Source organism: Pinus tabuliformis, chromosome X, assembly GCF_031772625.1.
Source record: "Pinus tabuliformis cultivar Carrire ecotype Pingquan chromosome X, CPIR1, whole genome shotgun sequence".
NCBI classification, from domain to species: Eukaryota; Viridiplantae; Streptophyta; class Pinopsida; order Pinales; family Pinaceae; genus Pinus; species Pinus tabuliformis.
Genome location: NC_142308.1, coordinates 254,226,064 through 254,252,691, shown reverse-complemented (window position 1 = coordinate 254,252,691; position 26,628 = coordinate 254,226,064). Strand labels below are relative to the sequence as shown.

At 34.1% G+C, this 26,628-nt stretch overlaps 1 pseudogene; it reads right to left on the bottom strand.

The window, feature by feature from the left end:
* Positions 1–15,043: 15,043 nt before the first annotated feature.
* Positions 15,044–26,628, bottom strand: part of LOC149139334 (uncharacterized) — a 59,614-nt pseudogene continuing 48,029 nt past the window's right edge.

Sequence of the window (26,628 nt, the reverse complement as noted above, 5' to 3'; positions counted from 1 at the left end):
CATTTTATTTAGAAAAGGTAACTCGTTGCTGACATTGCATTTTCTGATATGACGCTGTTCTTTCTCTCTTGTATATATGATTCAACATAGTCAAGATATAAGATAGAGTAAGTTTCCAATAAGACTTGAATCTGGGTGAATAGCTTATCATTAAACCTTCCCAATAAGCTAAATAGACTCACTTAACAGATATGATATCAATCTGCTGTTGTGATTGAGTTTTATTGAATTTCTTTAACAACAACCTCAAAATATTTCCAATACTTTTATTCTTTTCGGCTTATGTCTGGAATATCTTGTTTACAATTATATAACAATCTCAGAACCAGAGATATTTGTGCATTGTTGCCAAATAAAGAAATGCAGGTTTACTAGATTTCAACTTAGTTATTTAACAAACTTTTAATATAGCTATGTAGCTAATTTTTTTCAACGAAAATAGCTATTATTTTGTGGTTAAATGTATAGTTTCTGGTGGGTTCCGTTTATGAGGATTTGAATTTTGAATTTCAATTGAACATGAAATGAAATTAATATTATTGTAACTCTTTTTGTAATTTCATTTGAAAACATGAAATGAAATTAATATTATTGTAACTCTTTTTGTAATTTCATTTGAAAACCTGAAATGAAATTAATATTATTGTTAATTTAACTTTTGTACATCAAATTTCTAAAATCTGCAATCCAAATAAGAAATAAGGATGACCGCTGTTTAATAGTTTGAACATGGAATTGGCCCTCACAAGGAGAGGAACGGTTTTAATATCGACAATGTTGTGTGTTCTTGATCCATAAGTTAATAATTCTGGCTTCTGCAAAGGATTACCTCGCTAAGCCTGTATGAAACCTATTAATAAAGGGCTTCACATATCGCATGAAGATTGACTCGTTTCATGCACTTTCCCTTGTTACAACGTGTCTCAAAATTGCAGGTTGAGTGCACCAGATTAGTGACTGTACGGCAGCTTAATGGGTTTTGCGCTCATAAGAAATTACATTGACCAGATGATCTGGCCGGTGATTTAGGGTACTCTTTTTTTTCCTCACATAGATCTGGACGATCGTCTCAGCTACAAATTACAATCTCACTTACCCACAAACAGTAATTCTAAAATAAGGATTTCCAATCGATACAGCTTCATCCATATCATGATTTTACCAACGAAATACAGTTTGAATAATGTTAAGTTTTGGAATCGGTCCTGATTATACATACTTCGATTCTATAAACGGAAAATAGAATTTCAGCAATGCTGAAGTTGAGATGATAAGTCACCATGGCTCAGCAGGAAGCTTCATGCTTGTTCATTCATGATTATATTCTCCATTCTCTATGATTATAACTCTTTCTTTATGAAGTGATGGTAGTTGGATGGGTTTGGATCGGAGACTCTTCCAATCACGGTTAAATTTTCTAAAATTTTAGAAAAAGTGGGGATAGTTGGTTTGGTGGTGGTTCTAAGAAAAAATGGGGATAGTTGGTTTGGTGGTGGTCCTATCATAAGAGGTTTATGGTTAAATTTTCTATGGCTATAAAGAAAGTAGGGATAGTTGGTTTGGTGGTGGTCCTATCATAGGAAGGTTATGATTACCAACTTTGGGCTAATCCCTAATGTATTGTTTTAGTGCTTTCCGTGGGAATCTCGAATCCTATGATGATTACGTTTACTTCAGCTTCAAATCTCTATAGATAAATATACTTTCATATGGCAAATATAAAAGCACGGAAATTGCGGTAAACTTCGAACTTGCCATTTGTCGAGTATTGGAGGTTTGTTGGTAGGGGTGGTCGGATGTGAATTTTTCGTGTTTCAAATCCTTTCGAGAGTATTATTCTCACTTTATAGAGAAAGTAGTGGATCTAAAATAACGAGTCTTACAAGAAAATGGGAAATTATTTTTTTCCTTCATTTAAAGGGAAAAATGGAATGGAAGTTTTTCTTTATAGTGATAAAATTTAATAATGTTAATTGTTTCATTAATGAAAAGCAATTACATATATATATGCACACATAATTTGTTGGTAGAGAGAATATCTCAACCACACATCAATGTAGGAAATAGATCTTAATTATTAGGCACAGACTCTTTTACTTAGTAAGAATCACAGTTGAGACAAGTAGGAGTTACATTTTCCAACACTCCCCCTTAATGACTACTTGTCTAAATATCAATCCGCAAAGCCTAGTTGTGGTCAAACACAAAAAGAATATGTTGATGTCGATATAAAAGAGCAACCATCCACTAGAATGCATGGGTACTAACCGCTGCAACTGCCAGTCTTGTAGGATGTTCTTCGCATACATGGTTCTTTCAACCATTATAACTGCACACCTGTGCCTGTACTTGTAAATCCCCCTCCAATATCATCATGGGTTTTATCGGATCACCCGTAACCATGTTCTGGGTTTTATCGGATCACCCTCAACCATGCCACTAAGGGCTCTCAGCCACCAAGGCTAAACACAACCATGAAGGCTCAACATAGCCACAAAGGCTCAACTCAGCCACGAAGGCACTCCAGCCACTATGGGCCACAAACTTGCCACTAGGGCACTCCAACCACTCTGGGCTACAAACCTGCCACTAGGGCACTCCAAAGCCTGACTCAACTAGGCCAACAGGGATCTCTGTCCCACTTCATTCTTACATGTGGTTTCTAGCTTACCACAAACCAACACTGCAAATACAAAGTGGTTTTTAGGTTACCACGAACTGTATGGGGATACACTTGCCTTACAAGGCTTACATTTCACACTCCAACTCTGGAGTTACCAGGTACACAGTTTACAAAGACCACTACAAAAAACCTTGGACTTGCTTACTAATAAAATGTGACTCATAAAATAACATGCTAGTAAGTTTATTCCACAAACACAAACAAACTCACACTAACTTTCACCTAGTTGTCCATCACCGTTTAATCGTTGTTGCTGCTCGTTTCACATTTTGGGCATCTTTTTCTTTGTCAATTAAATCTTGGAACTCCATGCTTAACCTGTCGTCATTTGTTAGAGTCGCGAATTCTAACAAAATAACTTTACCTAAATTGAGTTAGCTAGGCTCAATAAGGCACAATAATTTTATCATGACTCCAAGAAATAAAAAATAAACTTTCAGATTAATAATTGATCAAATTTCTCTATCTCTATCCAACATGACTTTAGATCACTATTTAAAAACAGTCACAACACAGTTAGCTCTCCAGTTAGATGAAACTCCATGCTCACTGCACCAAAACTGGAAAAGAGATTTCCCAGCAGACGGAGCAGTTGGCTGAGAGCCAACACAAAATATGAACTTGGTGAAGCAGTCTATCCACCAAATACTAGTGGAACAGGGCTTGATACCTGGGAAGGATCCTCTGCCATGTCTTCCATCTGATCAACCGATGGTGTTGGTGATGGTGTAGCCCCAAAAGAAGAATTTGAGTTGGTCAACCCAAAAATCGGTTGAGTCATAGAAGAACTGTCTTTCAAAGAAAATGTAAATGTGATAGTAGGGGTACTAGTTGATCCAAATGAGAGTGTAGTTTCAGATGTAGTGCTTCCTGCACCTCCAAAATTAAAGGAGCCACTGCTTGCAGCTGCAGATCCACCAAAAGAAAAAACTGTGGACGACAAGGATGCAATGCCCCCAAACCCAGATCCAAATGAGGTCATTGTTGACTGTGAAGATGTTGTACTTGAAGCTCCAAAAGGTTGTCCCAAGCCAAATGATGAGTGTTTTTTTAACCAAATAATGGAGTGCTAGCAAAACCATACGAGGCACTGGCTCCACCAAATGCTGAAGTGCTGGTAGCACCAAATGACACACTACTTCCACCAAATGATGGAGCACTACTAGATCCAAATGTACTCCTAGAACCAAATGAATGGGTGCTCCCTATCGTAAAGGAAGATGTAAATCCTTCAAGCATATACATCCCAGAGAAAGTAGAAGTGCCTACAGAACCTACTGAGAGGCTATTTCCAGCACCAAATGTAGGTGTTGTGCCCGACCCAGGTGCAGGGGTACTACTAGAAGAAAATTGGGCAGAAGTGCTACTATTGCTCAGGCGAAAAGAAGGTAGAGCGGATGAGTTTAATGTACTAGGTGTAGTTAAGCCAAATAAGCTACCTGAAGTACCTGAAGCCGAAGTAGACAGAGTTGACCCGAATAAAGAGGGGCTTGTATTCCCACATAAAGAACTACCTGAAAATGAAGATGCTGGCAGCACAGAACTAGAAAGAGACAGTGAGTTGGTAGAACTCCCAAACACAAATTCACCTGAGGTAGTAGTTGTGGCCTTCTCCACACCGAGCCACCGATCGCCCTTGAAAAACACACTTTTTGCCCTGCTGATATCCCAACAATTTCAACACAAAATTTTCCACCGCCAAGAACTTTCCTAACAACAACCTTCAAAACCTCCTTTTTCATAACAACAATTTTGATATTAAATTGAAATCATTTTTCTTTGGTTCGCCACTCGCAAGCTGATATTAATTTGAAAGCTATCTCACTACAGCCATGAAAGCACCTACACGCAGGACTCCCTCTGCCCAACTGATGAACCTGAAAGTTGTGTGTAGAACTCCCTCTGCCATGATCTGATCACTCCTCCGATAGGCTTAAATAAGTGGACAAACCAAAACCAAAAATTCAACAAGCTATTTATTTCCCTTGATTGACGATGGGCCAAGGTTCCTCAGCCCAGGACAGGTCAAGCCCACAAGGTGCCAGGCCCTCAGGGCTCCGATACCATGATAAAATATGACAATGTCAATTGTTTCATTAATAAAATGCAATTACATATATACATGCACACACAATTTGTTGGTTGAGAGAATATCTCAACCACACACCAATGTAGGAAATAGATCCTAACTACTAGGAACAAACTCCTTTACTTAGAAAGAATCACATCTGAGACAAGTAGGAGCTACATTTTCCAACATATATTATATTATATTATAGTTAGTACGTAAAGATTAATATACATAATATATATGTAGAATTTTTTTCAAATGTATATGAATTAAAGAATTTATTAAATTTGCAAATAGTTTAATAGGTTTTTGGTTAAATGAAATCCAAGAAATATTAATCATAAGGTTTTAATAGGTTTTCTCCCTTTTCATAAATATATTTACAAGGTTAATTGGTTTTAGTTTTAGTTAGACACATCTATAAAAATTTCACAAAAATTATAATTTATTTGGATGAAGTTTTCTTTGTCATTCAAAATTCTCTTCTTTTTTTATCAAAATCCTTTCATTTTCCTTTTCTCCATCATATTCCTCTTCTTCTTCCCAAATCATTCTCCTTTCTCTTTATTCTCCTCTAATTTCCTTTTTTCTTTTCCTTTGTCCCTCTATCTTCTCTCCTTTGTCTTGATGAAACCTCTCTTTTTCTTCTTTGTTTCTTCAGCTCTTTTGACTTATATTTCCTTCTTTTGTTTCTCCATTTTCTTCAACTCTCTCTCTTCCCTATTGTGGCATCTCTCTTCTTCTTCCCTTGGAGGATCCTCCTTTTTTGCTCCAATTTGGAACCTATGTCTATAGAGAGCTATTCCTTTGTTGCATTTCTAACCATTGTTGCAAATTTTGAAGGTCTAAGCCTCTTCAAAATTTCTACTTCCTTCCCATGTTGCAACCCAAAATTAATGCCAAAGGGAATGTGTCCTTTCCTTTTCAAGCTTATTTCCAAAACCCAACAAGATCTAACTGTGTGATGTGTGAATGCCAATCACACACAATCCAACTACTTTGTATAGGATTGATCCAGTAGCGGGGAGGATTTATATGATAAAAGGGAAAAACTTCACCTAAACCTCCCACAACTCTAAAATAAATGAAGGCTATTAAATGAAGGAGGTTGTTCCAACAGAAAAGGAGATTTCAAAGGCCAAATGGGTTGCATAACCTAAGAACTTTACTCCATATAGCCTCTAATGCATTGTTACTTCTATGGACATGTTCTTGCATTTATTTTTAACAAAATTATGTCTCTACAAGTGTGATTTATTTGCACTCTTGTCTCTCACATGTAACTTCGCTTATGCTACCTACTCCTAGTTTTAAACCAACATCATTTTTAAAATTTGCATCATGTATCAAAAAATGTTCAATAGTTAAACCAAATAAACATTTAGTTTTTGCAACAATCTTGAAATGTTTTCCCCTATTTCATGTGTGGGTTTTAACCACAACAATTATTCCATCATACTTCCTCAACAATAATTTCTTCTTATACATCCTCCTCATATAGTGGTTTTCCTTCTTGGAAAGGCTCCTCATCATAGTTTGGCTTGGAAAGCATTACTCTAGGAGGGAAAATTCTTTTTTCTAATCCCAATATACTCGTATTCTTACTCATATATGATTAAGAAGACATGTTATCATTAGGATTAGATGGCTAAATTTACCATCTCATATTTTTACTCTTATTCTTACTCATATATAATTTAAGAAAACATGTTATCATTAGGATTAGATGGCTAAAACTACCATCTCCTATCTTCTTCTTTACTTATAGTTGCAACATTACTTTGTTCCTTTTTATCATGTCTTGCACAAATAAACACATTATAATTAGTCAAGAAATCATTGGAGCTTTGTGTTTCATTTCCCCTTCTATTGGCGAACTACTTGTCAAGTTTACATCTCCTTTTCACGCAACCTGAGGCTCATTATTTCCCGTTCTCATTATCTCTTCAACCAACTTCATTTTTTTTCAATTTGGAGCACATCTTCCTCCTAAAATTCTTCTTCATCATATATTTTTTCAAGTTCAACTATTTTTATTGGTTCATACATTCTTCTAATTTTGAAAATTGTAGAGTTTCCTTCCCCTCCTCCTATAATACTATTGTTGTTAGCCAAACAATGTTCGTATCTCCTCCAACTCTATTGATTTCTTATTTTGTTATAGAAACATCCTCATCCACTTATTTATCCAACTCTTTGTTTCCTCAACTTCCAAAGGCTTAATAGGATAACTTTTAATTTCTATATCTTTATTGTCTCCAGAAAATGTACATACTTGTTGGCCTTATCATCAATTTCTATAGAAGGCTCAACAACAACATCACCATAAAACAATGAGTGTATTATTCCCCATATTATCCTTTTATTTGCAATTAACCTCATTATGCCCATTCATTTTCTCTAATGCTTCCACCATAGAAATCCTTACAAAACTAAATCCATCCAATGCCTCTCCCTCTTTAGGTTTTATTTTGTTCACATCAACATCTTCCTCACTAATGTTTTTTAATGTGTGTTCCTGGTCTACTTTTATTGTTTTTTTCTTTATCTTTTTATTGTTATGGAAACCTCAACATCTTCATGTCCATCTTTTCGATGTACCCTCTCCTCTTTTTCCATTTTGGCATTGGAGCCTTCTTATTCCTAATTATAACTAATAATCATAGGATCTCCATAGATGCTCTTTACTTTCATAATTCTGAAGATTGTCTCCTCTTCAATTTATTTACTTTCTTTTTCAACCTTTAATATTATTGTAGTTTCTTCAATTTCCTGAGATTTTAGAACTTCTCCATACATTATATTCTCTCCCTCTTTTACAATATCTCCTTGGCTAGCACTTCTTGAAAAATCTTTCTCAGATCATACCAAATTTTGACTATTGCCTTTTCCTTAAAATACTTCTTAAATATACTTATCTACTTTTGTGGTCTTGAACATTGCTACAAACTTCTTAACATCTACAAGTTTTACTACAACTGCAAGGGTTGTAATATCCTCCTTTCTACGATGCTTTATCATTGGTTTTTTTTTCAAAATTTGTTGTTATTCCCATAATAGTAGTATTGTTTCCATTTTCTTCTATTGCAATAACAAAATGGTTGCTTATTTTTTCCTTTATGCTTACACAATAACAATGGAAAAATGTGTAGATAATCATAATGAAAAAATGTGTCAGATAGATAAATTCCATTTAAATACTATTTTAGCTCCACAATTTATAATTCGTACATCATCATCCCTATGATCATCTTCCAATTATACGAAGAACTCATGGGCCTATTTTTCATCATCTCCTCTCATCTCTATTTCAATTTTTTCTTCAATTTTTTTATCCTTAAAATCACTCATGTCTCAAATGCTAACTCAACATCTGTATTTGCATCGATAAGTTTTAAACCATTCGTTTTAATGCAATGCACACACATGTTTTCATAAACAAAATGGTAAAACAATGGAAATCACATACGACATAGAGATTTACCTATAACTTAACATCGCTACTTGGATCGATAAGTTTTAAACCTTTTGTTTTAATGCAATGCACACAAATATTTTGATAAACAAAAAAGAAAAACCATGGAAATCACATATTACATAGAGATTTACCTTAGAAACCTATTGATGGCAAAAAAATGACCATTATCAACATTTAGGAGACCACTTGGTCAACGCTCCAAATCAGACACTTTTTTATTTGGGATGGTGGCTCTGAATAGTTCAATAGTTCAATGGATCGAGTTACCGTCTTTCTAAAACTAATATAAAATAATTAATCTATCTAACCTAATCCACTTTAATATAATCTAACCCTACTATGCACACTATAATATAACCCCAATTCAAATTTGTAATTATGTTTGGCACTAATGTGTTGAATACAGATCTGAGATCAAAATTGGATTGTGGTTGTTATTTGGACTCAACCAAGCCACGAGGATGGATGTTTGCCTCTTCGAAAAAAAACTTTTAAAAATGAATGTAATTAATATAATGTAAAATACAAACTAATCTATAATACAAATAACAAAAGAAAACCTAATCTATAGGGATGAAAATGGAATAATCCTCATTCTCATCCAGAGAAAGCTACAAACTGAAAAACATGTTATTTAATAAAATAAATTTGAAAATAAATATTTTATTGTATTAAAAAAATAGTTCATTAAAAAAAAATGAAGATTAAAATAAAACAAGTTTTTATAATAACTAATAAACAATTATCAACAACTACAAACAGTTCTCTTTGAATCCAACATCGATAACAATAGTGTCAAGTATCTATCATATCCAACATCGATAACAATAGTGTCAAGTATCTATCATTTATATGTCGATTCAAAGCAGAATTTAATCCAAATTAAGTTACACATAAAAGAAAGAAAACAATTCTTCTTACACTAGTGCAATGAACACTTGGAATTAGTCTCAATTGTTTCTATTGGAGCATTGTCTTCAAAGTCTAAAAGCCTTTAAGGAATCAATTTTACAATATTACCTAATAGAAATTTTAACTCATACAATTTTGTGGAAATTATTGGATTTTCACATTTTTTTAGAATTAATTAAGTTAACTAATTACCAAAAATTTTTATATTTTTTGTTGGGAATTAATCACGTAAATTAATTACAATTCCACACTCCTTTTATCAAGAATCAATTAAATGAACTAATTACCACTTTAAGATCGACCCCAAAACCACTTTAAAAAAATTATGATAATAATTTAGAAATTTACTAATACTAACAAATAATTTTAGTATAATGGAAAACAATAATACAAACAAAATTTCCCTTATAATCTCCTTAAAAAAAAATCCTACAATGAAAAAAATCCTTAGACAATGTCTTTGCGTTCCCTCCTCGGCAGGACCTCTGTGTCTTATGGATCCGGAACCCCTCCTTGCGAGCTATCAGTGGTTTTTATAATCTTCCTATTCGTTTCTATCTTCTGCGGTGGAAGTATCTTTCACTACCTTTAAATTATGGAAAAAAATGATATTATAATCTTTCTATTTGTTTATATCTTCTGCGGTGGAATTATCTTTTACTGTTTTTCGTTAGTTCCCATCCATATATAAGGGTCGAGCGAGCTACTCATCAGCGAGATAGGGCGTTTTCGTTAGATATATATATAGGGGGCCTCCCAAGCAGAGCATATGGATCAAGCAGTATAGATCAAGCAGTATAGATCGAACAGAGCATATAGCCTATAGAGATATAGGGATATAGGGGATCAGCCCGAGCATAAATTTGATATGGATCACAAAGCCTCAATTCAACAAAATAATTTTTAATTTGTTTTCTGCTCTCATTATAATCCCCAAGATTAAATGACCCCTCCTCCATACCCTGATTTCGTATTCCGCCCTGCCTCCATCGATATGCTATGAGTGATCCATTTCAGTTTCCTGGTTGGATTGCCACGGTTGAACAGATCAGTGCAGCATTGAAGTCATTATCTCCATTCACCTATGTTGCGCAAGCTTCTCCAAGATCCGCTCACCTGCAGCACATCTGCAATGAACAATAGAATCGAGTCATTATTCGATGGCATTGGCAAATTGAATCGAAACAGGAAATGAGTTATTCTTTTATTTTTTATGTTCTTGTTTGATATCTGGTGGTTCCACATCGAATCCCAATCCCAGAGATCTGTGTTGGAAGATCTAAGACAGCCGAGGGGTTTATATACAGACCACGTGTGCAGAGCAGTTATAGTAATGGCTGGCAAACCGCCGTGAGGCACTGAGTATGTCGAAGACTATAGTTTTACATAAAATCCACCTAACATATGGTGAGTTGTAATTGCAATAGCAATTTAGAAAGATTTTTTTGAAGTTTTTTTTATGTTTTGTTTGGTTTAATTTCTTTAAAATCTGGCAGGAATTTATTTAAATTATATGTTTGATTAGTAACAGTTGCATAATAGAAGTGTTTTAGAAATTTTTCAAAACACTGAATTTACACGTAGTGTAACGAGGCGGAGAAGTTGCCCGGAAGAGTTGCCTGGAAAATTATGGAAATTCCGGTCATATTTAAATAAAATCTTTCAAGGATTTTTGTAAATCTAAGTTATAGTTGTTAAACTTCAAAATTTTAGGTGTGCTAAAAGTATTTGATGGGGCTGAATCTATTTCCACCATCAAAAACACGATTCAAACACTGTCTCTACAAGATTTTTTGAAATTTTTTTCCCTAGATTCCAGCTACTTTTGGCCCTCTGGGTAATTCCTCGGCCTCGTTAGACGACTCTGAATCTAGAATGTGAGGCCTTCAAAGACAACAGGGAAAGTTATGGAGATATGTTGGTAGCTAGCTCTTGAGATAATCTATTTAGGGAGGGGTTTGTCGAGAAGTTGGGAGCATTTATTTTGAAATTTCACAGAAAAAGGGCCAAATACATTAAGCAGACGAAGAAGCAATCTGTCCCATAGACTATCTTTAGCCTCGTAGACTTTAAAATAGTTTCTTTTTTTTTCTATACAATCAAAAAATAATTTAAATAACAAAAATCAAAATTTCACCTTAAATTTTAAAAGTCGCACTAAAAACAGCTCCATTCCAAAAACGTAATATAAAAACCACGTAAAACTTATCCCAACATTAAAATCACACTAAAAACAACTCCATTCCAAAAGCGTAACAACGTAACATAAAGACCACGTGGAACATATCGCAGCATGCAAAGACCGACAAGCAAGATAGGTCAACGTACTGACCAGTGATCAAATTTGAAGGGCATGTCTTAATTTCATTTAGAAGGGCACATATTCAGGTCGCACTTTTATAATGAAAAGCATAAAAAAAAAGAGCAATTCAATTGACAACAGTAAATTATTTTCAAATTTCTTTTTATTTTTTCACAGAAAAATGGTGGAACAACAACCCCATGGATGTTGTATATAAGGCAGGTCTGATATGAGCCACAGGAAAATGGTGGAACAACAACCCCATGGATGTTGTATATAAGGCAGGTCTGATATGAGCCACAACTAATATATCGAATGCATTTACCATTAATGGATAAAAAGGAGACCTATATTCCTCCAGTTTAGATAAGGATTAATTTTGTAGGAAATTTTTGTGACCAAAACGTTCAAGCCAATATACAAGTAGCTCAATCAAATTTAAGTTTATTGCATGAACGAAAAAATTTAGTAAAATTCTAAACAGGTTTAGGATTCAACAAATGAATGTACAAATGTGTATATGTTTTTGGTATCTCCTTTTTTAATATGAAAACATACCAGGAATTGGGAATCCGCAAACAAATCAAATCGAGTATGTTAGGAAGCTTGTTGAATGCGTTCCTCTCCAAGCATAAATTGTGCTTAAACCTTGCTTGAAAGTCGTTTGCTGAATGATGAATCTATCCTCCTCTCCAACTTAAATCGTCATCAAACCTTGCCAAGGATAATTTTAGGGGCGAATGTTCGCCGTTTGGTGAAATTAAGGGGTTTTAAATTTTTAGTGGGCGAATATTTTGTATTATAGTAAATTTTTACAAATCACCTCAAATAGCCCACCTTATTTTAAGGGAGAGGGTAAAAAAGGTAAATTTAGCCCTTGAAATTAGGACTTACAACCTTCCATTCGCCCATTTTCAAGAATAGGTTTTATTTAAGTGAATCCATTCGCCCATTTTCAAGAATAGGTTTTATTTAAGTGAATCCTATGGGCCAAATACCATATTTATAAAAGAGGTATGGTAAATTAATAAAAATATAAATAAATGAGAAGTATGGTAAATAAATAAAACATTTTTTATATTTACTCCATAAGTCACCTTATATACATGTAACGGTGTAAACAAATAAAAATATAAGTAAAATGGAGGTATGGTAAATAAATAAAACGTCTTTTTATACTTACTCAAACGGTATGGTAAATAAATAAAAATATAAATAAACTAGACGTATCGTAAATAAATAAAACGTCTTTTTATATTTAGTCCATAACCCTCGTTCTATTTATGAAGGCTCAAGAAAGAGGTTTTATTTAAGTGAATCCTATGGGCCAAATACCATATTTGTAAAAGAGGTATGGTAAATTAATAAAAATATAAATAAACGAGAGGTATTGTAAACAAATAAAACATTTTTTTATATTTACTCCATAAGTCACCTTATATTTACGAACACTCAAAAAATGGGTTATATTTAGGTGAAACCTATGGCCAAAATACTATGGGACAAATACCATGGACTAGATTGTTATTAATACCATGCAAAAAGCCATTATTAACCCTAATATTAGAATTAATAAAAATAAAAATGGCACATGGTATTGACCCATGGTATTCACCAAAATGGCACATGGTATTGACCCATGGTATTCACTTGGAATGTAGCCTATTTAAATGGAGGAATTAAACCATGTAGCCTATGCTAAGATTCACTAGGACTTTACAAAGTTTTATTATTTAGTGAAAGACTCGCCAAGATCTTACAAGATTTTATAATTGAGTAAACTATTCGCCATGCCTGGTGAGAGATTCGCCAAAAAATTATATATACATATTATATTATTGATAAAATCGCCTTCCATTTTTCCTATATACCATGGAGATTCGCCCATTTATTATATTTATAAATTTAGGGGGGTTCTTAAAATTTTTCCTGAACCTTGCTTTAGGCAACCTTCAAGCAAAACCCAGTGAAATTACAGACCTAATACATGGCCCATATTGACATCTAGTCGCTCTCAATTGAAACTACCAAATGTAATGGTATCAAGGGGTAGTTGTGACATAATAATTAATAAGAACTTCTATCATATGCACAATTAAAAAAAACAACTCGAAAAGAAACTGTTGTTTTTGAAATGGGAACAACTGCCAAATGTAATGGTATCAAAAGGTAATTGTGACATAATAATTAACTAGCATTTGCATCAGATGTTGCAAAGGAAACGCCGTAAGGCATAAATTGAAGAACACAAATACAACACAAGATTACTTTGATAAATAATAAAAATATATTGACCACTCAAATCAATGCCCCATTAACTGGAACCACTTAGTAGACATATCTATCAACATTAGGATTATACACAATGATCAAGAAATTTCCCATATACAAACAACACCTTCCACAACAACCTTTTGTCACGTCCACATTTTAAAAAATGCCTTGGAACATGATTGGAATCTCCCATATTGTCTTTTTCATTATGCAGATAAATCTTCCCTATTGCTATTTTCATCATGAATATTGTTAGTTCATTGTTGTAAAGTGTTAGTGTGTTAAAATATACAAACAGCACGTTCCACAACAACCTTTTGTCACATCCACATTTTAAAAAATGCCTTGGAACGTGATTGGAATCTCCCATATTGCCTTTTTCATTACGCAGAAAATCCTTCGATCAAGTCTTGTGTAATGTGCAAGACTAATCTTTGTGGGGAAGTCATCGTTGTACACTATGATCCTTTAGAGGCTTTCAGGATTTTAGACTCTCTTTCAAAATGTTGGTATTTATATCGGGGCCTACCTTCTAAAGAGTGGTTGTTACCGACGGAGTCACAGATGAGGCTTTATTTAATGAGCAAGGAATATTTTCCCTTGTACTCCAACTTTAGAGTACAAGACACTAAAAAAATTATGCAGCTGAAAGTGATCCATCTTCAAGATATTTTTCCTGTCAGTTACGAACAAAATGTTTAAAACCTCAGTTCTGCGAAGAACTCTGTTAAGCTGGAATGTAAGAGTTTGCCTTATATTTGACAAGAGCTTGAGAAAAACTTCGCAGAGGAAATCGTTCAATAGGAGGGTTTCCTTTTCCCTTTTTCAGTTATATCTGTGATCATGAGTTTCCATTAACCCACAAGTTTCTTCGGATCAAGGTCTGATCCGTGAGTATTGAAAACTGTTTTCAGCACAAATTCACCTTAACATAAGCAGGTTTCAGTCTTTTAACATACATCTCATAAGTCCTGACTAATGAGACAACCGACTAGGCTAAACTGCTGAAACCTATGTGATTCCATTCTAACTAACTTGAATGCATGTTGAGACGAATTGATTCAAGGTAAAATATTTGCAAAAACAATAGTTCCCAGAAGAAAAGGTTTCAAACATGTTGAAGAAAATAAATATGAAGAGATCGAAAAAACATAACTAATTCATATTGAAACGCCTGTCTGCTTAAAGTATTGCTTGCAAAGAAAAACCGAAGATGATTCGTCCTTTTAACTAAAAAGGAAAAATTCCTCCATTTGCTCATACAATGCAAATGTACCTATACTGTTTGTTGAGAAATTGCTCCCATCCATGCTCTAAATGCCTTTAAAGAAGATAATCTTGGGGAGCAACTAAACAATAGCAGGGATATATGCCTTCAAGATTAAAATTGATGAACAGGAAGATTGCACCGAGAGTCTTATTCTTTCTGGTGAAACACATCAGAGTGAATCTATTCCATTCACTCAAGTCGACTGGAGGAGGCCATGCCCTTGGTTCGATTCTCATAACAGAGGAATCCACTTTAGGGCATGGCGTAAAAAGCCTCTTGCTCACATCCATAAGGAGCTTGGTACTGGCCAGAATATCCACATTGACAGCCAGGCGATTGAAAAGGGAATCACCAGGCTTTGCCACGAGGCGGTGGCCAAATTCCTTCTGAAGCATGAGGGTGGCACTTCGAAACTTGGGCATGGTGGACAAAAGCTTGAAGATGAGCGGAGATGATATCTGGTAAGGTATATTGGCTACACATATGTCAAAAGTTGGCAAGTCTGTTCGTAGTATGTCCCCTCGCACCAACTGTCCATAACAGAAAAGAAAAAGGAGATAGTCATATTAGAGAAGAGCAACTTTGATTTATCGTAATCCCAAAAATTAATAAGGTATCACCAAATACAGCAATCACAAGGAACAAAAAAGGAATTGCAAGAGACAATTACGAAGACATCACAAGGGAACCTGCAAAGCACATAGCTTAGGCTAACCTTGCAGTAAACAGAATCTCTTTCCAGTGCATTTTCCTTGTAAATCTGGCAGAAATTTTGCCAAAATCTTGGAATTACAGGTTTGAATTGCATAAATTTAATACTGAGGTGCCCAATTGGACATAAGGGGGTAGGGAATCCATCTGCAACATCAAATTTGCAAAAAGAAGAAGTGTTTTATTGCCAAAATTGGCATTTTTCATTGCCAGACAGAAAGTGCAGTACGTTACAAGATTATGGATTCCCAAAGCACACAGGTACTTCTAAGCATCATTAGATTGGAGAAAGGTAGTAACTGAAGAAAAGAAGGCTGCTATCACATAAGCATGAGGACTTCACCCCATAGCCAGTTTTCATCGCATAGGCATGAGAAATTCACCCTAAACCCAGTTTTCAGATTGGCAAAGATTTGAAAAAGTTTTAATGTATGTGGTATTTCACAAATAAACCTTCTTCAGTATTGTTGTCAATGTAGGATTTTTTTTTGGTTGATGTTTCCAGTTTACAAATGCAGCAAGCGCACCCTTCTCCATTATGGGATTATCACGATGAACTGAAGTCAGGTCATGCAGAAAGCATGCCCATTTCCATTATGTGAATATCACAACGAACTATAGCAGGCTGACAACAGATATTCGAAAACATATGTCTCAGTGATTGTGGCAGAAGACCTACACCTTGACCCATCCACATGGAGCCGGAGCCTGAGCCGCTGCTTACACAGGTGCATAGAAGCAACAGCTCATGAAGGGAAAACATGTCTCTGAGGATTTGAAACTTGGGGTGGGCATGAAGAGTCACAATCCATGTGGAATTGACATATTGTTAATGAGGTAAATAAGGTGAATGAATGTAAAAACAAGATGCAAAGGAAATTGGAACTCACCTCCAATCTCTGAGCCATTTCGGTCCCCTTTATGCGTTTGTGAACTACTTCAATCATCCGGGGATCTATCTCGACTGCGATGACTCTGTGGGCGGCCTGCAGCAATTCTAGGGCTAGATTTCCAGTACCCGGGCCGATTTCCAGGACGGTATCGCTTTCTCTCATGTCCGCTTTCTCAACGATGGATTTGAGAACACCGGGATTTGTGAGAATGTGGGATTTGTGAGAATGTGCTGCCTGCTCAGTACAGCCTTGGGATCAATCAACTCCACCCACAGACAGTACAAGAAAAGCCCGCCAACAGGGTTAGTGGGACGCATGTAGCACTAGAGAGCCCGGTTCAGCTGCCCTGATGAAACTATTCGATCCGCCAAATGAAACGCCGAAACCGTTTGGGCAACCCTTTTGAATCAATGATCAACGGCTGAAATTGTTGCAATCGTCTAACATATAATCGTGTGGCTTACACGATGACAGGTAAGCAGAGAGGGGAGTTGATTTGAGGGAAACGCCTTACGGCGTAATAAGAACTTGCATCATATGCACAATTAGAAAAAACAACTCAAAAGGAAACTGTTTTTTTTCAAATGGGAGTTTCTAAAATGGGACTTAAGTTTTAACATGAAAATAAATTTACAAATTCAACATTCCTAAAATTTTAATTTTTTCATTCCTAAAATTCTAATTTCAGGAAAAATGAAATTTAAAAAAAAATTGACAATTTGACAGCACTTCTTAAAAAATTTTAAGATATTATTCCAATTTTTTTTTTAAATGACAAAAATCAATTTTTAAATTTTTTTTGACTGGTAAAATTTTCTTCTTACTTCTCTGACTTGCCAAAGACCCTTTGAAGGGCTCTGACGTGTTCAATTTTGATCCCTGACTGACTAGTATGTGACGACGTGGAACGTATTGCAGCATGCAAAGACCGACATGCAAGGGTAGGTCAACGTACTGACTAGTACGTACATCTATTGGTGCGTTTGTGAGGTTGTCGCTTTACTTTTGTTGCTTTTATAAGGTGCAATATAAAGCGTATGTATTTGTAATTTGGTGAATTTGCATGTTTATTTTTTATGGCGTCATTTGTTGCGTTTAGTTAGCTTCTGGGTGACAAACTGTTGAGACCTTTCGCGTTTATAAGGGTCATTCGTGACTTTTTCTGTGACTGGCTCTCGTGACATTTTCTGGGATTGGTTAGGTAAGTATGTAATATATTTTTATTATAAAAAATTATTTTAAGAGTTAATATTTGTAAGTGGGTTAATTTTTTATAAATTTTTTAATAAAAAGATTTGTTAATTTCTATTTTTTTAAATGATTTGCTTAAATTTTATAATATAAATTTATTTTAATGTAAAAATTATCAATATTATATAGAGATTATATACAAATTATTTAAATTTGAATAATTTTACAAATATATCTATAAATATTTTATAGTATATAGAGGCCGTATATAAATATTTTTAAATTTGAATAATTTCACAAATATATCCATAAACGTTTTATAGTTTGCATATTAAAGACTAATAAAATTCCTGAATGTTTTTACACTTCAAGATAATTTTTCGTTATCTTTATAATTAATATATAAAGATGACTTCAAATGCCGACTATATTCATTCATTACCTTTTAAGATAGAATACATATATGATTTTTATAAGTTTATAATATACACACTGTTTTAAATGTAAGTTTATTTACATAAGTGAATTGTAGTGTACATAATAGTAGGTTTTATATATATATATATATCTATCTATATATATATATATATATATATATATATATATATATATATATATATATATATATTAGTTTAGTATAATAGTTTGTGTTAATATAATATATTATATATACAAAATGTAAAATGTTAGTGTATATATATATATAGAAGCATGTTAGTATCCAAGAAATCTATTCTCTCAAAACATAAGTCAAAATCCATCAAAGCAAGGCCTCAAACTAATCAAACTCTTGAATTTTCAATTATTGGAAACTTAGCGGAAAGGTGGGATAAATGAGGCAACTGAAATGGATCGGCTCAACACCACTCAAAAACATTCAAGACAACAACCCCAGGGATTGAGACAAATGATGTGTCAAGACATGATCAAAATATGAGGAGCAAGAGGCGCAAAAACTAGATAATGAGGTAGGGTGAAATCATCGATCAATTAGAAGGGCAGATTTCTCAAAAACTGCAATGGGCGGCCTTCATGTTTTCAAAATTAAGGGGGATATTGTGGCCACAATAAAATCCAAACTAGGAAAGCCAACAAGCTATTTAGAGTCACACCTCAAATCGTCTTATCATTAATCAAATCCATTGTTTTCAAAACAATATGTATTTTGTAGTAGCATCCAAAAATACTAATGCATATAGTCATACTAGATTACAAACTTAAGTGTTTAACAATAATTAATAAACCATGGGATAAAATACCATATACCAAAAAACTACGAAAAGAAAAAAATCATATGTTGAAAACTAGAAAAAAAACAGATGAAATGACCACAATTTTTTTTTCAATGACTCCACCCGTGCTTACAACCCCATGGATAGGGGGGGATTTTGGCCCCCTGTGAAACCCCATTATGCCTAACACAATAGATTTTACGTGGAACTAGTTGTTAAAAGAATATAATACATACCTAACCTTCTCCGACATGTTGTTTTCTTTGCATAGATTAGGTCATAGGAGTACATTTTCAAAAATCAAGGGCAACAATGCCCATTTTTTTTTACACCATGGGAACTTCTCAATTCTCACAAACTTTGTTAAAGAATCTACAACATTATTCAAAGTATCCACCTTTACTAGTAGCATCTTCTTGTCTTCAACCATGCCTCTTACAGAGTGATACTTATAATCAACATGCTTTGTCTTAGAATGATAATTTTGGTTCTTTTTTAGAAATATTGCACTGTGACTATCACAACCTAGCCTTACAACTTCCTTTACAAACCCAATGACTGAACACAATATTGTAATCATACAACTTCCTTACTTGGATGAGTGGTTGCCTTGTAGTTAGATTTTCTAGTTTAGAGTGCCATTATAGTTTGCCTCTTGCTCATTCAAATGATTCCTCCTTCAAATAGGTTAAACACATAACCACTTGTAGATTGTCTTTGATCTATATCTCCAGCCTAATTACTACCAGCAAGGGCATGTATTTCCAATACTCTGTCTTTCATAGGTCCTCATTGGTCGTAAATTCCATAATCTATAGTGCCACACAAATACCTTAAAACAATCTTTGTAATTATCTAATTTTAATTCCTTGGTTTTGACATATCATTAATGAAATTTCCCACTACATGTGAAATTTCTAGTCTTGTACAAACCTTTGCATACATCAAACTTCTAACAAGATTGGCATATGGAACACGAGACATGTACTCTTACTCTTGTTGTGTCTTCAGACATTGATATGTAGATATTTTTACACCTACATGAATTGAGACCTTGATTGGTCTATAATATTTCATATTAAACCTACAAATATTGTCTTAATGTGGTTTCTCTAATTTAATTAAAGTTTCTTCTTTTATCAATTTCCTTTAATTTCCATTCCCAAAATAAATTTAACAACACCAAGATATTTCATATCTATATTAGATAAAAAATAAGTTTTCACCTCCTTGATGACTTCCATGTTGCTTCTAATCAACAACATATCATTCACATACAAGACTCGCAAGGGCTTCACTAGGGACCAATACCATACCACGTGCATTCATATTGGGGGATATATTTTGAGGAAAAGATGAGATAATATATTGAGCATATATTACGGGGTAAAGGGTTTTTATATTGGTAGGTATAAAAAATTGAGCTCAAAGTTAATGAAAGAATATAAAGGGACATAAAAAATGTTAATGAAAAATGGATATCTACAATATCTAGTAAGTAGGGGATTTTTAAATTGAGAAGGTGTATTGGGTTCATATTGGTGAGTTAAATAATGTGACTTTTAGAGGTATTTTCCAATATGTAATAAAATTAGGGTTATTGTTTAGTATGACATGAACTTACATGATATATCAGAGGTTCGTTGAGTGAAGCCCCCATGGAAAGACTACATAAATAAAATGATCACCTAGTAATTTCAAATATACATAATAATGAACTTTGCTTCTTGTGAAACCAAGTCTCAATATGTAAACATAAAAATTTCGATATCACATCCTTGGAGATTTATTTACCATATAGGGACTTTTTCAACTTGCAAAGAAACACTTTTCTTCTTTCACCGTAAAACCTTCTAGTTGTTACATGTATATTTCTTCTTCTAGATCCCCATGTAGGAATGTTATCTTCACATGCATATACTCTAATCCAAGATAAAAAGTGATGAATATTAATAAAAGAAATATAATAGAAGTTAGCTTAGCAACAAAAGAAAAAAAATCACAACAGTTACTTACCTCTACTTGGGAATAACCTTTTGCTATTAATCGAGATATGTATTTCTCCATTTTATCTTTTGCATTCAACTTCTTATTAACACTGATTCGCAACTAATGGGATTTATTCTAGCAGACAACTAACTAGATCCCAAGCCTCATTCTTGTCCCAGGACGCCATTTCCTTAACCCTGACCTTTTTCTAGAGTTCACCATACTTTGAATTCACTACCTTCCTAATATTTCTAGGATCATCATTAATAATATATGAAGAAAAAATTGAATGAAAATTAAGTGAATTTACCATTCTAGTTTCCTTGTTTCCCAAACCAATCTCCTCAATACTAAAGTATGAGATTATTCTTCCCCTAATTCATATTACTTTGTTGGCTCATATTCTTCATCCTATAGCTCAAAATGCCACTACGTCCAACACTTTCTCTTGGTGGGACTTCCTGTTTGATCCATAAAATATTGTGGATATTCCATTGGACAATTGGCCATAACAAATCTGATAAAATGATTACTAAAATTTTGAAATCTAGACTATGAGGGTTTATTTCTCTTAGATTTATGGATCTGTAACTTATTGTTTACTGCATATGCATGCAAATTATAATTATGCATAAAATAGAGAACAATGAAATAAAAACTCACAAACCACAATTGACATAAGATATATGATGGGAAACTCTTTCGTGATAAAAACCAACTAGAAGGTGAGACTACTTTCTCTCTTTCTCAACATAAAATGGTTGTAAGTACAAAGAAGTAAGGAATTTGGCCCATGGGATACTACAATGCACAAATCCTCTCTATGTCTTTTCTTTCTATGCCTCTTAGCTACCTTGTTCTTCTATCGAACAATATGCACTAAAAAAGAATGTAACACCTTTTCCTCCTAGAAGCCTGGTTATAACACAACCTGATTGCCTACTAGTGTTTAGGTTTGACTCTATCAATCTTTAACTAGAATTAAAATATAGAATCTTCTAGATTCTTTTGCATCATGATCACATGGCTAGCCCCTTTTCCATGAGTAATGGGGATATATGTGGCATCCTCTCGAATTATGGTGGAAAAAATAGGAAGGTTAACGTTTGAGTGGCATAATTTTTTCATATGGACTTTGATTCAAGCAATTCTTGTGTCATTGATAAGGTCTCTATGTGTAGAATAGGAAAAATAGGTGTCCAAGCCACAATCAATTACTAGACCATACTGGGTTAAATCACAACTTTTACCTACAATTAATTGACTCTTACATCTAGAGGGTGTGTTTTATACTAAAGAATATTTCAGCTATAGCATGGTCTTCCCAGCCTCCATCGCACATTTGCGTGATCTTTCAGGAAACTATGTGGCATGTTGTGCACAATGTCCACCATCCTCTATGTAGTTTCTCCACACTTAAGCAAAATTTCAAAAAAAATCTCCCTTTTCTCCTTTTTCCTCATTAACCCCAACAATCTTATGAGAAACAATCATGAATGGTGCCCACTATGACTGCCTCTAGCATAGGGTTTCAATAAAAGAAATTGGTTTTATACTATTCTATAACTTTTTTTTTTAATTATGCTGTTGATATCACACTCATCACAACATTGATGGAAATGCAATATAATTGCAAACCTCACAATTTTTGGTGAATAGATTGTAACACTTCATTGGGACTTGTCTTGCAAATTGTGTATAGAAATAGACAATTAAATAGTGTATTTATAGAATCAAGGAATTCATTTAGAGAATTTTGATAACCATACACTTAGTTTTCCTAGCTTGATGAATGTTTTCTCATACAAACTGTAGATTATGTTTCTTCTGACTCTTATGTGGATTTTGTGCTTTCCAATAACATTCATATTCATCAACATGAATGTTATTTGTGGTTTTAAAATAGTTTCAAACTCTCAACCACCACTTAGGTCAAGGTGGGACAATGTGCCATACAACCTTCATATTCCACCACCCAACATTTTCATTCCACTTTCCACAACTGTTACATACTTCAATCCTACACAAGTTGTCCCACTAGCTTTGATAAGCACCTTATTATTAGTTAGTAATATGAATTAATGAGATGCAAAAATTCTTTGTCCCACCACTTAGGCCTAGTAATTTGGGTGTACTAATTTCACTTCCTGCCACTTAGGTCTAGTAATTTGGGTGTAGTAATTTCAATTGTCATAGTAATTCCACTTCCCACCATTTAAGGATATCAATAAAGGTAGTTTTTTTAAGTGTGGTAGCAAATCCACTTATCACTTAGTAATTTGTGTGTAGTAATTTAGGCATAGTAATTCTGTACACCACTCTAATAGATGGCCTAAATGTTTGTGTATGTTGTCTACTTCCTACAAAACTACCATACTAAAATGAAAATATTAACCTATACTAAACCATGGATTAATACATACAAGGAATTTAATCTAAGTAATATGATCCATTAATGAAAAGATGATGATGAGAATATGCTACCATCTTTAATTCTACACCATCCGATCAAGATTTGTATTTAATCTTAATAACCCTTAACCCTTATAAAATAAAAATAAATTAAATTATAAAAATAAATTAAATAAAAACAAATACACTAATTATCCTTGAAATCTATACATTAATTATCCTTGAAATTTATAAAATGCATTAATTATTTGATGTTATATCAAATTATTAATAATATAATTTTATTTATACTAAGATTATTTAATCCTAACCCCTCATTTAGAAATATAATTCTTTATAATAAAATAAATAATAATAATAATAATTATTCTTGAAATTTAAATAATACATTAATTAATATCGCATAATATTAATCCTATTAGTAATTCATGATTCTCAAGAAATAATTTTATTTAATACATTATTTTTAAATAATTACAAATCCTATCATGAACATTCCCTTTGTAGGCCCTTCTCTATTATGACCATTTACTTAGTTGACCTTTTTTTACCCTAGTTGCTTTTTTCCTATTAATACCTAGGTAGACCAATTTTCCTCACACACTTTTATCGTGACGATGAACCTTAGTTACAAGTTCTAAACATTGATTATCAAATTGATTATCAAATCAATATGGATGGGATTTATCCCGAAAAATCACTACAACAAGCCAACAATCCCAAAAACCTAAAATATGAAATTAATACCCTATACAGATGGGATACTATGAATAAATTCGTTTTTTAGAACGAATTAAACTGCTGATAATGAAAAGGAAAGATGATCTCACCTTCCTCAAATGCTGTAGAGATTCTTCTATCATTCCTTCTTTCGCCAAAATTAATCACTCTCTAATAAATTATAAAAATAAGCACATTTTCATAAAGGCTAGCTTAGCTATGATACTTAGTGAAATTTATAAAGTTAGATCTGAACTTGATTCACTATCTCGGAAAGATCTTCTGCTTCGCGTAACATTAGCCAACAAAATTAATCATGTATTATGGCAAAAAGTTGATGTAGCATTAACACTAAAAGCTCTTAGATTTGAAGAATTTTCTTGCAAAAAAACAAACTCAAAATTTTATAAACTTTTTCATTTGAACAAAGGTTTTCCTCTCCCTCCAGCTGTTGTTCTCCTTCAAATTCCAGGATCTTTGCTTCCCAAAAATCCTTTTTAAATTCCATCATAAATCTTTAGCTAGTCTCGAACAATTCTGCAAACTATCAGAATAACAATTTGAATATAGAATTAAGTATGAATGATATGGGTAGTAATAACATCAGAAATGAGGCCAGAAAAACCCCAAATACAGACGGAGGGCTGCGAAGGCGGGAAACGGAAATTCATGCAGAGCTCTAAGATAAGCAGTTTCTGACTCTAATGGTGGCCCGCAGAGGAGGGAGCTCCACTCCCTCCTACAAAGATGCTGTGGCCAGTAGAGACAAGTCCCATCTGAGTAATGTCAGAGGTACAGGGGAAGAAGAAAGCAGAAGTAAGGAGAAGGAGACAGATGGGGCAGAGTCAAAGGAAAAAAGCAACACAAAGGACAAGAAAGAAGAAGACAATAACCAGGAAGGTAAAAAAGAGGAAGCTAATCAAAAGGGACCGTGTAGACCCAGAGCGAACATCACTCCGAGAGTAGTTTTAAATAATCCGGCACTACAGGAGCATAGGGAACATATGGAAACTTATGCCATCATATGCAAATTCATGGGAGGATGGCCCAGTGAAAAAGTTTTTCAAACCTGAATCAAATATCACTAGAAACCTAAGGGTAGCATTGATCCTCACCTTGGGTCAAAGGGTTTCTTCACAGTGGTGTTCAAAAACATCAAAGACAAGGATAGAATATTCGAAGGAGGGCCCTACTTTTTTGCAGTAGTAGGCCTATATTTGCGGCCTTGGGTGGTGAACTGTGTTCTAGAGAGGGAAACTTTTACCTCAGTTCCTGTTTGGGTAAGGCTTTTTTCGCTACCCCTGGATTATTGGCAAGATGAATCACTTCTGGCTATAGGAAATAAACTAGGTCATTTTATCAAAGCCTCGAAAGCCACCAGAAGGGGTAAATACACTTCCTATGCAAGGATTTGTGTGGAGATGGAGCTTTCAGGAGCTCTTCTGGACAAAGTTATCTTGGAAGTCTTTGATGAGGAATGGGTGCAAACGGTGGACTATGATCATATTCCGTTCAGATGCCATAAATTCCACGAACATGGAAACTTGATCAGAGACTGCCGTCTTAGTAAAGAAGAAGATAAAAGTAAACTAAAAGCAAAGAAGGATACTGAAAAATTTCATAAACTTTCAAGCAGAGGAAAAGGAAGTAAAAAAGAACCAAAGCAACAACATAAAGAAGGACAAAAGGCTAGTCAAAATAAATTCCAATCTCTGGTTGAGATGGAAGACATGCCAAAACGAAAACCAGTCTATGGAGAAAGACCCTAAGGACAAGGAGAAGGGGGAAAACTACACTCCAGTCCTAAATATTAATGATGAGGAAGAAACCATGATGAATGAAGCAGAGCCAGAAATGGACCAGGAAATGGCCCAGAGCGAAACAGATCTAGAGGAGCATGAACTACAGGAAATACTAGATAAGGAAAACCTAGATCTGGAAGGATTTCTACAACAGGGAACTAGGGTGGGGATAGATTCATTACCTCAAGATGAATGCAATAGAATACAACAGTTGCTTCTATGGAAAACCTAGGAAAAGGAGGCAGTGAAAGGAAGAAACAACGATGAGCAGGAACATAGAGGAGTGAAAACAATGAAAGCTAATCCAGGTTTAGCAACCAGAAATTCAGGCAAGAAAAGAGGAAGAAAGACGCAGAAGGAGATTTTAATGGAGTGTGGGAAGCTGATGATAGATTTAGGTAAGATGAAAGACCTGACTAGTTATTCCTTCAAAAATCTTTAATAATGAAGTTTACATCTTGGAATATAAGAGGTCTGGGTAGTAAAAGAAAGCAAAGAATGCTCAGTTTTAGAATGAAACAAGATACGCCGGATATGATCTTCATTCAGGAAACGAAGAGCTCCATTCAGAAAATAAAAGCAATCCATAGCAAATGGCTTCACAGATTTGAGTTTTTAGAAGTTAAGGCTGATAACGTAACAGGGGGCATTCTCACTCTATGGAACCCTCAAAAATTTAGATTTTTAA